Here is a 12235-nt window from a genome sequence, read left to right on the forward strand (position 1 = left end):
AAGGCAATTGAACAACGACTTACATCCCAAGCATGCACTGCTGATAACGATACACACAAGTGGAAGTTGCAAAAAACATGTTTGTTAAAGGAGGTATATAGTTTAATATATGTTAAAATAGTAATTATTAATAACATATAAATTGATGTAACATTATGAAACATTTTCACTTATATAAAAACCTATTCAATTAAAAGAAACAACTTTGATAAAGGGACTTTACGTTTAATATGTACCCCACCGTTGGGACTCCGTGCCCCAGCAGTTAGCTGCCACCCACCTTGGAATACCTTAGCACTTTCCTCCCGGACTCTCATGAGCACTTGTCCATCCATACTGCCCTTTTATTTATGGAGTTCTCTCACTGCACAATGGATATGTGAATTTCTAGGAGCACTGTATATAATTTTTTGGTATAAGTATAGGAAATGCGGATGCTAAAGATTTGTAGAACATTGTTAAGTGGCAGTTGGTAGGCGGAAGTTTAATCTGTTGATAGGCTATATGTAGAGCTTTTGTGATTGATTGGTGGATATATGTGTGAATGGGTTAAAGCAGGCAATGAGGGAGTGTTACAAATATAAAAGTAAAGAGTAGAATGACTTTTGTGTGATGGGTGCATGTGCAATTCACGTTTTCTAACAAGGCATGGGCTAGACAGGGGAATGCAGAGACTGTGCATAGGCATAAAGGGCAATGGATTATGGTGTTTATTGTATAGTAGAGAGAAGAATTTCAGACAGAAAATTGGTTGTGCTTTTTTCTTTTTTTTTAGTATACAATTGTCCATGATTTTCATTAGCATAATAGAAAATACTAATGGGAATGTTGGAGAATCTCATTGAATCTAAACACTTCACTGAATAATGTAAAGTAGATGGTGTCTATACATTTTTTTAGTTCTATTTTTATAACTGTTAAAGGTGGTTCCTAAAGGAACCTTTAATTTGTTTTTCCTTTTTTTTTTTGCAGGATAGGCCAGAAAGTATGGTGGGGAGGGAAATGAGGGAAAGGGCACAAACCACAAATATGGAGGGGCAGGTGGACAGGGGAAGATGTTGCGCGTGTGTTACTTCCAAGGCAGTGTTTCTCATGCTCCTTGATTACAGCTTCAAAAGCACTTCGAAATTGCTACCCTTTGGTTGAGGAATATGAGATGGAGAAAGACAGCCTACTACTTCCTAAGAAAGGAACAGCCTTTCTGAGAGCATTGCGGTGGTGGGATTTGGTATGACGGCGCATGGAGTTCGTCCCGTAGGAGTACTGCCCAGGTAGTCCGTGACGGAGTACAACGCTGCACTTTGGTAGCTTTAGCCTTTGGTACATTCCCAACAGTGGTAACGAACTACCACACCTGTGATTCTCTCTGGATGCTAGAGGTAGGCACTTCCTCTAACTCATCTTCCTGGTCCTCTTCATTGTCTTTTGAAGTATTGCGCTTCTTTCATTGTCTATGTCCTCTAGCTGGTGGTGGTGATGGCTCTTGGGGAGGAGGAATGGCAATAGCTGATGCCATTTTTAAGATAAATAGAAGTTTTGCTAATATTCTTTCAAGTATGTGCTTTGTGCTAGATTGTTAATGGATAATGAGTAAGAATAGGTGAAGGAGCTGTGCAAGGGTACATTTTGAGCTTCAAAGTTCCTAGATGAGCTGAAAAATGCAGTTCCGAACTGTTCGTGAAGCACAGACCCGTTTGTGAAGTGCAGGCACGTTCGCGAACAGGTCATCATACCGCTGTCACGTGACACTGTCCAAAAAGTCCACGATTACGTCATTGCAAATGACGCACACAAAAACAGTGGGAAAAGTTGCAAAAAGTAGTGTTAAAAATTATGATAGAAGGTGGGAATGGCAGAGTTTTAAGGTGAAACTTTCTAAATTGGACACAAATGTTGCTATATTGGGGTAAGTATGATATTAGTAAGTTGTGGAAAATTAGGGTGCACTGGTAAAAACCCCATGAAATTCAATGAAAAAAACATTGTTAAAGGGACGTTATGGTTAAGTTGCACTAATAAAAACCTATGAAATTCAATGAAAAAACGTTGTTAAAGGGATGTTATGGTTACAAGTAAAATCAAAAACCGCCAGAAATGTGTGATGTCATCTTACATGTCCTGGGTGTTACTCTTAGCAGTGCACGGCGGTGGCGTGAGTTATGGTTGCTTAGCTTACCATAACTGGCACATTTCTGGGGGTTTTCTTGTAACCATTACGTCCCTTTAACTAAGTTCTTTCATTGAATTTCATTGGTTTTTATTAGTGCAACTTAACCATAACGTTCCTTTAACAATGTTTTTTCACTGATATATATATATATACACACATACACACACACAAAGAAAGGTATGGAGGGTTTGAAATAAGCCCTTTCACCTGAAATGTGAAAGTAGAAAAGTCCATTTGAGCCAAGTCACACATTCCACAATGCCACCTAGTAGCCATCACTGAAAGTTCACCTCAAGTTCTGTGCCACAACAGCAAGGCATTGTGGGTATGCAAATTAGCACAAATTCAAACCCTTTCCTCCAGGAATTTGTATTTGTCAAAGAAGGCCGTGCTACTTTATACATAGCTTAATCAACACAAGATAGCCACTTACAAGGCTGCCAGGACAACTACATACCTAGTTATTCGGGATCATCAGTGCAGTATAGTCCTGACAGCCTTGGGGTTGGAGCATTTGGCCATATTTTCACAACACCAAGAACGTTATGGTTTGAAAAAAAAACTTTCACCTGAAATGTGAAAGTAGGAAAGTACATTTGAGCCAAGTCACCCATTCTACAACACCACTAGTAGCCATTGTTGGAAGTTCGCCTCCAGTTCTGAGCCACAAAGCATGGCCTACAGCAAGGCCAACAGCGCTGATCAAGCCCAGGAGGGGATTGTTTAAAGAAAAGCAGAATTCAGTCAAACCTAGGACCGATGATATTTGGGAAAAATAGGATAAAAAAAAGATACTTAAAATTATCAAAATAATAACAGAATAATATGAATTGACAAAAACTATAAATGATGATAAAAATGGATATTGTATACATTTGGAAATTGTTTTGGAGAAATTGGTTTGAGATTGGCAGCGATTGATGGTGCTGGTCAAAATTATTGAAGATGTTCAATTAATTAAATAATAAACATCTGCTAAGTAGTGACAGTTAAAAGTGTTTTGTCATTATGTGGGACACTCCCCTTTTACATCTATTCAGGACATTACCAACATATACACCTACAATCAGGAAGTATCACGCTGAGTGGATGAAGGGCAAAACTATTAAAACACTTGTGCCATGGCATCAAGAAGGTTAATTATCAAAGGCAGTGCTGCGACATATGAGGACATACTTGCATGCTACATACACGGGGAAGAAACTACAAAAAAGGTTAGCTGTTTTAGAATGATAGAAGATGTACCAGAGTGAGATAGAAGACCCACCAGAGAAGGAGTGGATGCTTAATCAGCATGAAGAGGAGGACGTGATGCCCTCAGCTTCTCTTTCTCCTCCTAAGAATGAAAGCATGATGGAAGATAAACAGGGGATTTATCCTCTAAAGGAAGCAAAAGCAAGCAGCGGTGGGGTATGTTAATTCAACATACAGACCTCCCGCTTACTACAGCGAAGACGGTATGGAAAAAAGTAAGACTAAAGAAAATAAATATATGTCCACAAGCGACGAACATATACAGCGTGATGAGAGAAAGGACATACAGATAAAAATACAAGAGGAAGCCAGAAGACAGAAAAGAAAGACAAAGCAAGTGGAATGACAATAGTACAAAATGAGTGGATGGGAGGACAGATACTATTAAATTTAGATGGGAAAGGCATTGATAATTTTAAAGAGAGAAGAAAGAGCAACGAGAATGAAGGAAAAGGAACGAGAAAGGGCATATAAGGACGAGAAGTCAAAAGATGAACGGAGAAGGTACAAAGAACAGAAGAGAAGAGAAGAGCAGAAGAAAAGTGAATAGAAGCCCAAAGATTGAAAGAATATAGGTTGCAAAGAAGGCGAGAGGAAGAAGAGAATAGAGAGATGAGGAGAAGGGAAAAAAATGAAGAGTATGAGACGAAATAGATGAAATTGTTAATAGAGGTATAATACCCAATTGGAGCAAGAGAGCGATGGGAGGAAGAGAGGAACACAACAGCCCCACAGAGCTGCAAGGGATACCGAGATTACAGACATCGGCCGATGAGCATGAGGCAGAAGGCACTGGGAAAGGCGTTGGGGATCTATATAGGCAAATGAGAGAGAAGGGTGGCTACGAGGCTATGGTGAGCATCGCAGGATCTCCACCAAATGAAACAGGAAATAGAGCAGATGACACATTGATGGACGAGCATAGAACACTGTCCCCAAGTATACTAGATCTTGATGATGAGAAAAGAGATGATATTCACACCAGTTGGGGTATAATGATGTCAGATGAAGAAAGCGAGAATGACAAAGAGTGAAGGGAAGGTGCATGCAGCTTTTTGTTAGACCCGAACATAGAGAGAGGGGTGAAATGGTCAGATTTAGAAGACCAAAAAGAAAAAACACCAGAGCAACACCATATTCTGAACAACCACCAGCACAGCTGCGCAGTGCAGGGGCTATGTCCCCGCCTTATGTAAGCAGTTTAACGTTGCTGCCAGGAAGAAGACGAACGGACAAAACTAGACCCACCTGGAAGACGCGAAGTGTAGGGGGATATGATTTTGGATCAGGATTTGCACAATTCCCGTTATTAGAGAAAGGGGGAGGAAGACCACAATATATTCCATGGCCACAAATGGACAAGGCCATTTTAAAATGTAAATTATCTAGTTTGACTGCAGGTGCGAGAAAGTGGATTTATGAATTGGAGAGAATGACAGCGGGAATGACATTGGCAAAGGGTGACATAAAAGGCCTACTGGCAGCTATTCTAGTGGAGAGAGGGGACAATGTTTGGAGACGAGCAGGGTATGCAAGTGTAACTGCACAGAACATTACACATGATGGCGCACCACTTCATAATTGCAGGGCAGATATGTGGAGGGCTCTCAGAGTACAGTATCCTGACATCCGACATAGGGGTGCGATTATGACAAGGAAAATGGGTGAAGATGAAGATACTGTTGATTTTATTAAGGAGATTCAAGAGAGATGGCATCTCGAGATGAAAGAACCATGGGATTAAACCAGGGCATGATTTTATGATATTTCATGTCAGGGACTGTCCAAGCCAGTGCAAAGGCAGATGGAGAGATAGGTAGGGATGGAAGCGAAGCCATGGCAAGAAATACAGTTGACTATTGTACACCATTGTCAATTGTTACAAGAGAAACATAAGAAAGCTAAGAACAGAAAGCAGGAGGAAGTGAAACCAGTTCAGAAAAGATCAAAATTCTCTATAGAAGGAGCAGTACTGACGACTGGTGAAGATATTGCCACACAAGAAGCACAGTCAGTACAGCAAAGTAATGTAGTAAACCCTATGGACCAGAGTGGGTACACCTTTTGGCCAAGAGATAGGGGTATACACTTAGAGGGTGAGGAGGAGGATTCAATGGAGGACAGACTCAGCAATGCTGTAATTGTGGGAGATCAGGACATAGCCCGAACATGTAGAAGTAGAGGAGGAGGCATGCAAGAGAACTGGCAAGATCCAAGAGGGGGATGGGTTATTCTCCGCAGTACAATACAGAATAACGGGAATATTATATCCAAGATCACACACAGGATCGGACAAAAGCACCACAAATACAGCAAGCACAGCAGGTTCCACAGCAAATGCAGTCGCCACAACTGCAACCACAGCAAGCACCCTTGCAGACACAACAAACACAACCCAGCAACCACAGTACACACTGGTGCAGCAAGCAACAGTGTCACAATGGAAAGCAAACACAGGCGTTCCACAGGCTTCCAAACCCAGTATAGGGAGTGTGACAGTAGTGGTAGGGAATGCTTTGATGGGTACAGGGATGAATTTATATCCACAACAGGAAGGCCCACAAAGCGACTTGATGTTTTCAGTACTACCAGTGACACCAGACCCACAAATGGAACCAAGGGTCAGGGTAATGATAGGAGGCAAGACATTTTCATTCCTTGTGGACATGGGAGCAACTAATTTCTGTGTTTGAGAGGGAAAGTACCCAATGTCTGGAATTACCAGGAATTTGCAAGGACGCTCTGGGCCACAAGTTTGGTTCTTTTTACTGATTAATTATCACTAACTATAGGTGAACATGATGTGTCAATGCCACTATTATAATCTCGACAGACACCATTTAACATATTAGGACGTGAATTGATGACAAAGTTAAACATGACAATATCTTTCACTGACAAAGGGATAGTGTGTTCGACTCCGGGAATACATTACAGAATGTGAGAAAATGTATATTAGCCTTTACAGGTCAGAAAGCATTAGGAGGGGTTCTTTTAGAATCAGAAATATTCTTGTATGGAGTAAATGTTTTGATAGGTAAATATTTATAGAGCAAGGTGGTTCCCCTTCTTTTCGGGGACCAGGGTGTGTGAGGAAAGATATGTGTATAAAGAGCAAATACACCACTGGTTACCCAACTTCCCTACACATGGGTAGAAAGGTGAATACTCCTATGAGTGATATTTAATTACACTCAGCTGCATAAAGGACAATTACGTCAATATCACAAACCACATATTTTAATTTGCCTATACATGATTAAAAGAAAGACCATGCGTGAACAAAACACTTTAGTGGTCACACTAGAAAAACAAAAGACATCAGCATTTTTTTTGCGTACTTATAAGATATCAGTTCAAAAACAACACATGTGTTACATATACCTAATTGTGACATCTATTATTTTGGACATACAAGTTGAAATCAATGTGATGTTAGTACCATAGGTAACATTTGTTAGCATGACATAATTTTTAGTCATGCCCCTTCGTCTACACCAATTTGTGTTTCAGGGGGTGGAGAACACAGAGACCGAATTGATCTCGATATTAACTGTATCTTCTGCCCCCTTCTTCAGGATGCTATCAATCTTTATACAAACAAACAGTAGGGCGGTGAGCACTGGATCATGTGCTCTACTCGTAGTACCTAGACACAAACAAAAGCTATATTAAAAACAGTGATACCTGTGTCCTAATTGTCAACCATCCTTATTTAGGTAACCAGCACTAGGGGTAGACGGTTAACTAACCTGCTACTTGTGTAGCTGCTTTAATGTGTGGGAGTCAACTCGTCTTATTTGGTATAAACAGAGCCATATGCAGGGGAAGTGCTCGGACATAGCTTTGCCTTGGAGGGGCGAGGCAGACTGGAGCCACTGAGCCAGCAGCAATCCAAGAAGTGGGAAATTTCAGACCTAGATTCTGCAGACCTGGCAACCCGAAGAGCAGAAGAGCTGCTATGACGACGGAGAGTGTAGGACCATCAGACGCGGTGGCATGGCCACAGAAGCACCATGGTGGGATGCCTGGGGCTCGTGCAACGACGGCGACACCCGTAGAGGCGGGTGACCTGAAACCTCCCATCACCAAATGCTCACACAGCGTGGCATGCAAAGAACTGAGAGTGGAACGGTTGGGAAGTCTGGAGTGCATTCAGGACCAACTGAAGCAGGAAACCCGAACGAGCGCCAAAACCCGAAATGCCACCCGTGACGAATGAAGGGGGAGGACATCTGGGTAGCATTTCTTAAAGGAACTTGGAGAAAACTACAATGCTGTCATTGCGTCATTGAGGAAGCATAACAATATATATGCCCAGAAGCCAAGGAAAGTGAGTGACAATATCAAGCATGAGGCTTTGAGAAGTCCTGAAAGAGTATCCTATGAAGGCTGGAAGAAGTGGCCCGAGTTAAATATTGAAGAGTGGGGTAATCCCTTAATGAAAGACTGTGAGCAGCAATGTGAGTCAAAGTTCTATGTTATGCCCAGGGATCAGAGACGGAGACTAGCAGAGAGATCCTAGGAGTGTTGGTGTCTCACCCACAATAAGAATATACCAAAGACCAGAAGGATCAACTGGAAGGAGAGTGAGATAGTCAAAGCCAGAGGAAAGACTTAGTAAAACTAGCTTAAGGAGACCATTAAGAAAAGAGTTGAGAATACAGATGAGCAGTATACCAGCAGGAAAACAAAGACTAGTTGGCAGGAGCTACAGGAGCTCATAAATCGGACATTGAGAACCAGAAGAGACCATCATAATGGACGCGTTTCTGGAGGATGACCGTTTTTCATCTGATGCATGTATGAACCAAGTGAACCCTGAAGTAAAGCCTCGAGAACGACCAGTCAAGGGAAGCAGCCAAAGGAGAGAGATTATTTTGACAAACTTTAGTTATTAGGTTTACGGTCAGGTAGATTAGGTTTTGGTCAGAAAACATGTAAATTTGTTTAGTTGGACTTCCTGACGAGAGGGAAGCACCTTAGTTAGTAAGGTAGGGGTCATCCCTATAGACATTTTCTTTATTATTCTGAAAAAACTTGATATAAATGTCCATTCTGTGTCCGACTCCTTTTTCTGACCCTCTACACAGCATCAAGTAGTGATGCGATAATGTCAACTGATGTAAACTTTTTTTCCATTTCCCTCATGTCTGCTCCACCAACTCCAGTTGACTGAAATTAATGTTTTGTTTTTTGTATTCTTTGTATGCAGATATTGATGAAACAGGAAAGTATATAGGGCCTCATTCGGAGTGTGATGGAACAGTAAAAAAGTGGAGGGAAAGGAATTACCACCACTGTTCCTGCTCTGCCGAACTCCGAGTTTGGCCTTGTAGGGAAGGGGGTTTACCTCCAGCAAAAGGTTGGAGTTAGTACTCCACCTTAATGCAGAACAATTAACAAAATCAGCGGAATTACTGCTGGCGGAATGACCATCAGTGGTAATTCTGCAGAAATCCCCATGGAGTCATACAAACTCCAGGAAATGGGGATTTACAACGCCTACCACCACTTGTAATCCTGCTGTAAATCCACAGGACCAAGTGCCAGTAACGGTAATTCCGTTTGGTGGTAATTCAGCAGTAATTCTGCCAAACTACCTCCAAACTTGGAAGGCAGGCCTTAGTATAAATAATGGGGGAACATGAAAAAATTACCCCCGGTGTATGATATGATATGATAGGTTATTTATAACGTGCTTAATACCCAGAGGTTTCCAAGCGCGGACCAGGGAACCCGTGTTGCTCCGTGTCTTGCTTCCAAGGCAAGCACATTTCCCCTGAGCTATCCTCCCGAGACAGTGTCTAGGAAAGTGAAGTAGACGTGGGAGACACCTGCCTGACTAAAGGAGAGTGGACATGCAAAACTGGCAGGGATGTCAGCAAAGCCTCTCTGAGAGCTTATTGTGTCCTTAATATGCTGGGAGAGATCCCGATCGAAGCATGCATGCACACAGACAGTGCTGGGGTCCTCAGATTAAGAGACAGGGATGCGTACTTGTCCAACACCATCTCATCATGTAGCTGCTAATGAGGACCTGCTAATTCTCTGGGGTAACGGCTCGCACTGGGGCACAAGTGCTCTTCTTCCTTGGAGCCCATGAGCGAGGGATCTGCGCCTCCTTGGGGAGCAATTATTACAAGGAGGGAAGGGGGTTACTGAGGTGCCACTGTCCACTAGACAGAGTTGCTTCCCAAGGCCATTCTGCCAGTGGTATAGTGCCATGAGGCTGGTTATGAAGAGCATCATGGGGGAGCGACTCTTGTTGCGTGGCAGCAGTGCCAATGTAGCTTGTTTTGCTATTCGAGGGTGCAACGGTGCTGGGGCATAAGTCATGGTATGCTGGGGTTCTTCATACTGGGGCATTTCTTAAATTCAATATTGCAAATCTATCAATGACAGTGTTACCATTGCAGCTCAGCAGTCGGCATCCTCATGCTCCAGTTGCGCTGTTCTTCTCCATCTGCGGAAATGATCTACATCCGGGGGGGAGGGGGGGTGTACAGGAAGGCCTGCAGGAGCCAGACTTTTTTATAGGCACCTGGGAAATCCTACTTGTTATGGCCGGCATTCGGGAACTTGCTTTACATCGGCCTCAAAATTAAGATTCACTGCTTCCATCTCCAACTCGTCGCTGGGGTAGTTGACAGGTTGGGCTGACCACTGACATTCCTGCCACTCTAAGGTGTAGCTTAGTGGCAATGCCTCACCCAAGATGGCGTCCAGTACTGGCAGAGGTGTTGCTAAAGAAGGGGGGGGGGAAAAATAGCATGTCAATGTCATAGCGTCTAATCAATGAAAAGAAGACAACAGACAGTAGTGTAGCCCCAGACAGTATCAAACTGATTTCAATGCCAAGAATGAACAAACCAGAGACATGTATTGGAAAGGGCTGTGGGCTGTAATGGGAACACAAGACAGTACTGTAGCCCATAAAGTAGCAAACTCTTCCAATGCCCATATGGAAAGTGTAATAGTTTACAATAGGGGTGAGGCAGTAAAGGCACATACTCTACAGCAGAGCGGAGTGCAGTGCAGGAACGTACACAAGGCAGTGAACAGCGCAATGAGTTGCACTTAGACCTTCTTGGCCTTTGGGAACACAGACTCCTCCGCCTTTTGCATTCCGTATAAGGCACCAGCCACCCCAGCACGGGTCTATTGACAAATCCAAGCTTTTTGCAAGGAATAGTGCACTGCTTGCTGTGAAATATGTTGGTCTCCTTTTAGAAATCGGTGTCAGCAGAATGGATCTTGGCAAATGTTGTGTTTAGAAGTGAACCGGCAGTAAAGGTGTACTTGGCAAACTCTGCCGTGGTTTCAGCTGTGAACGGGCCATTGCCACTTCATAAATTCTATCTTGCAAGTGCCTTAGTTCCTTCTCTCTGTGCTGCCATGCTATGGGGGCACTGATCACAAGCCACAGGGAAAGAATGCATGGATAGCCACAGTGCTAAATACCATTGTTGGCCCTGATGGGCTGAAAACTGTGGGGCACAGCACTCGGGTGTGAACGGGCGGGGCAGGGCTGCTTCAGCTGAACAGCGACTTTAAAGAAGCCGGCAGTGTGCGGAAGATGGGGGAAGCATCATTGACATGGCCAGGTTGTTTTTGTGCGCTGTACGGGATGCCCGCCCAACCGATGTTAACAAGCTCCAGGTGGTGCTATAAGGTTTCATTCTAAAATGCAAACCAAAAGCATCTTTGCACTGCGCCCATAATTACAGTACTGTATGGCATGTCTTGTAACCTGTTCTATTAGTGCAATGCCCCTTGCAACGCAGAAGGTGCTGCTGTGGTGCCTTTTTCGCGGAAATCTATAGCATGAACGTGTTGTGTGCAATACACACCTACATGCCCCATGAATTCTGGGACATGTCATCCTGGTTCTCTAATAGGAAACAGAAATGCAGCTTTGGCAATCTCTGTTCCACGATTGCCACAAGACACATGAGGCTGACCCCCCCTAACCTCCCATTTCTCCCACTAGTAGCATGACGTTCCCCCAAACCGGCCCTTTAACCTACTCTAGGTTCGCGTGAGTCGGTCTTGCTGTTGAATGTACTGTATAGTAGTCATCTCGTGTATGGTGCTTTTAATTGACATCTGTCATATTGGCTGCCACATGATACACCATTGGCTTCAATAGGAAACCTGCTCTTTACTGAATTGGTATTCTTTGCATGATCGTCAATTTAAGGTAAAAGGTGCACATTGTTTCATTTCTGGGAGCTGCACCCAAATCTCAGTTTTACAGTGACAATGGGATAGTATTGTATACATTCATGGCTTGACACTATAAACTGCATCCCAAAAAAACAAGAGATATTAAATTCATTAATGACAAAATATAAATACTAAACCCATGGAACTTAGTGTCAACTGTATACAGTGACACAATAACACTGGTGGAGCGGATCGAAACCTGGTGCACAACTGATGAAGGGGTTCTAGCAGCTGATGAGGAGTTCACCAGGATCAAACCTGGGTTTCAAAACTATTCCATGGTACACAAGGCAAACACTCAACCTTCGTGGCCACCAATGTGACAGTGACCATAGGGTGCCTGAACGGCTATGTGCTTGCAAGGATGCCTATGTCTTGCACTCATCCTTCTCCGAGTGCGTCTGTGGTCTGGGGCAGGGCACGCAGCTGTTTCCATCCCACTTTACCTCTGATGAATGATAAGGAGCTAATTCACCTAATGGTGAGATCATAAACACCATGTCAGAAGGCTGTGACTGGCACATATTGGAGACAAATTGGGCCCAAAATAGTGCAGAGATGTGTTGGTGCGATGACTGAATC

The 12235-nt window shown here is 43.2% G+C and overlaps 1 protein-coding gene across 4 annotated transcripts in view; it reads right to left on the reverse strand.

Annotated features, from left to right (window-relative positions):
* The window catches only part of SLC43A3 (solute carrier family 43 member 3), a 918364-nt gene that overhangs the window by 753287 nt on the left and 152842 nt on the right, over window positions 1–12235 (reverse strand). For all 4 annotated transcript variants that reach the window (XM_069629005.1, XM_069629006.1, XM_069629007.1 and 1 more), the window contains exon 4: window positions 9836–10170. The gene's annotated coding sequence lies outside the window, so the exon portion shown is untranslated. The remainder of the gene's footprint in view (window positions 1–9835; window positions 10171–12235) is intronic.

This window comes from Ambystoma mexicanum, chromosome 12 (genome assembly GCF_040938575.1).
Source record: "Ambystoma mexicanum isolate Mex_15411 chromosome 12, UKY_AmexF1_1, whole genome shotgun sequence".
Taxonomy (NCBI): Eukaryota; Metazoa; Chordata; class Amphibia; order Caudata; family Ambystomatidae; genus Ambystoma; species Ambystoma mexicanum.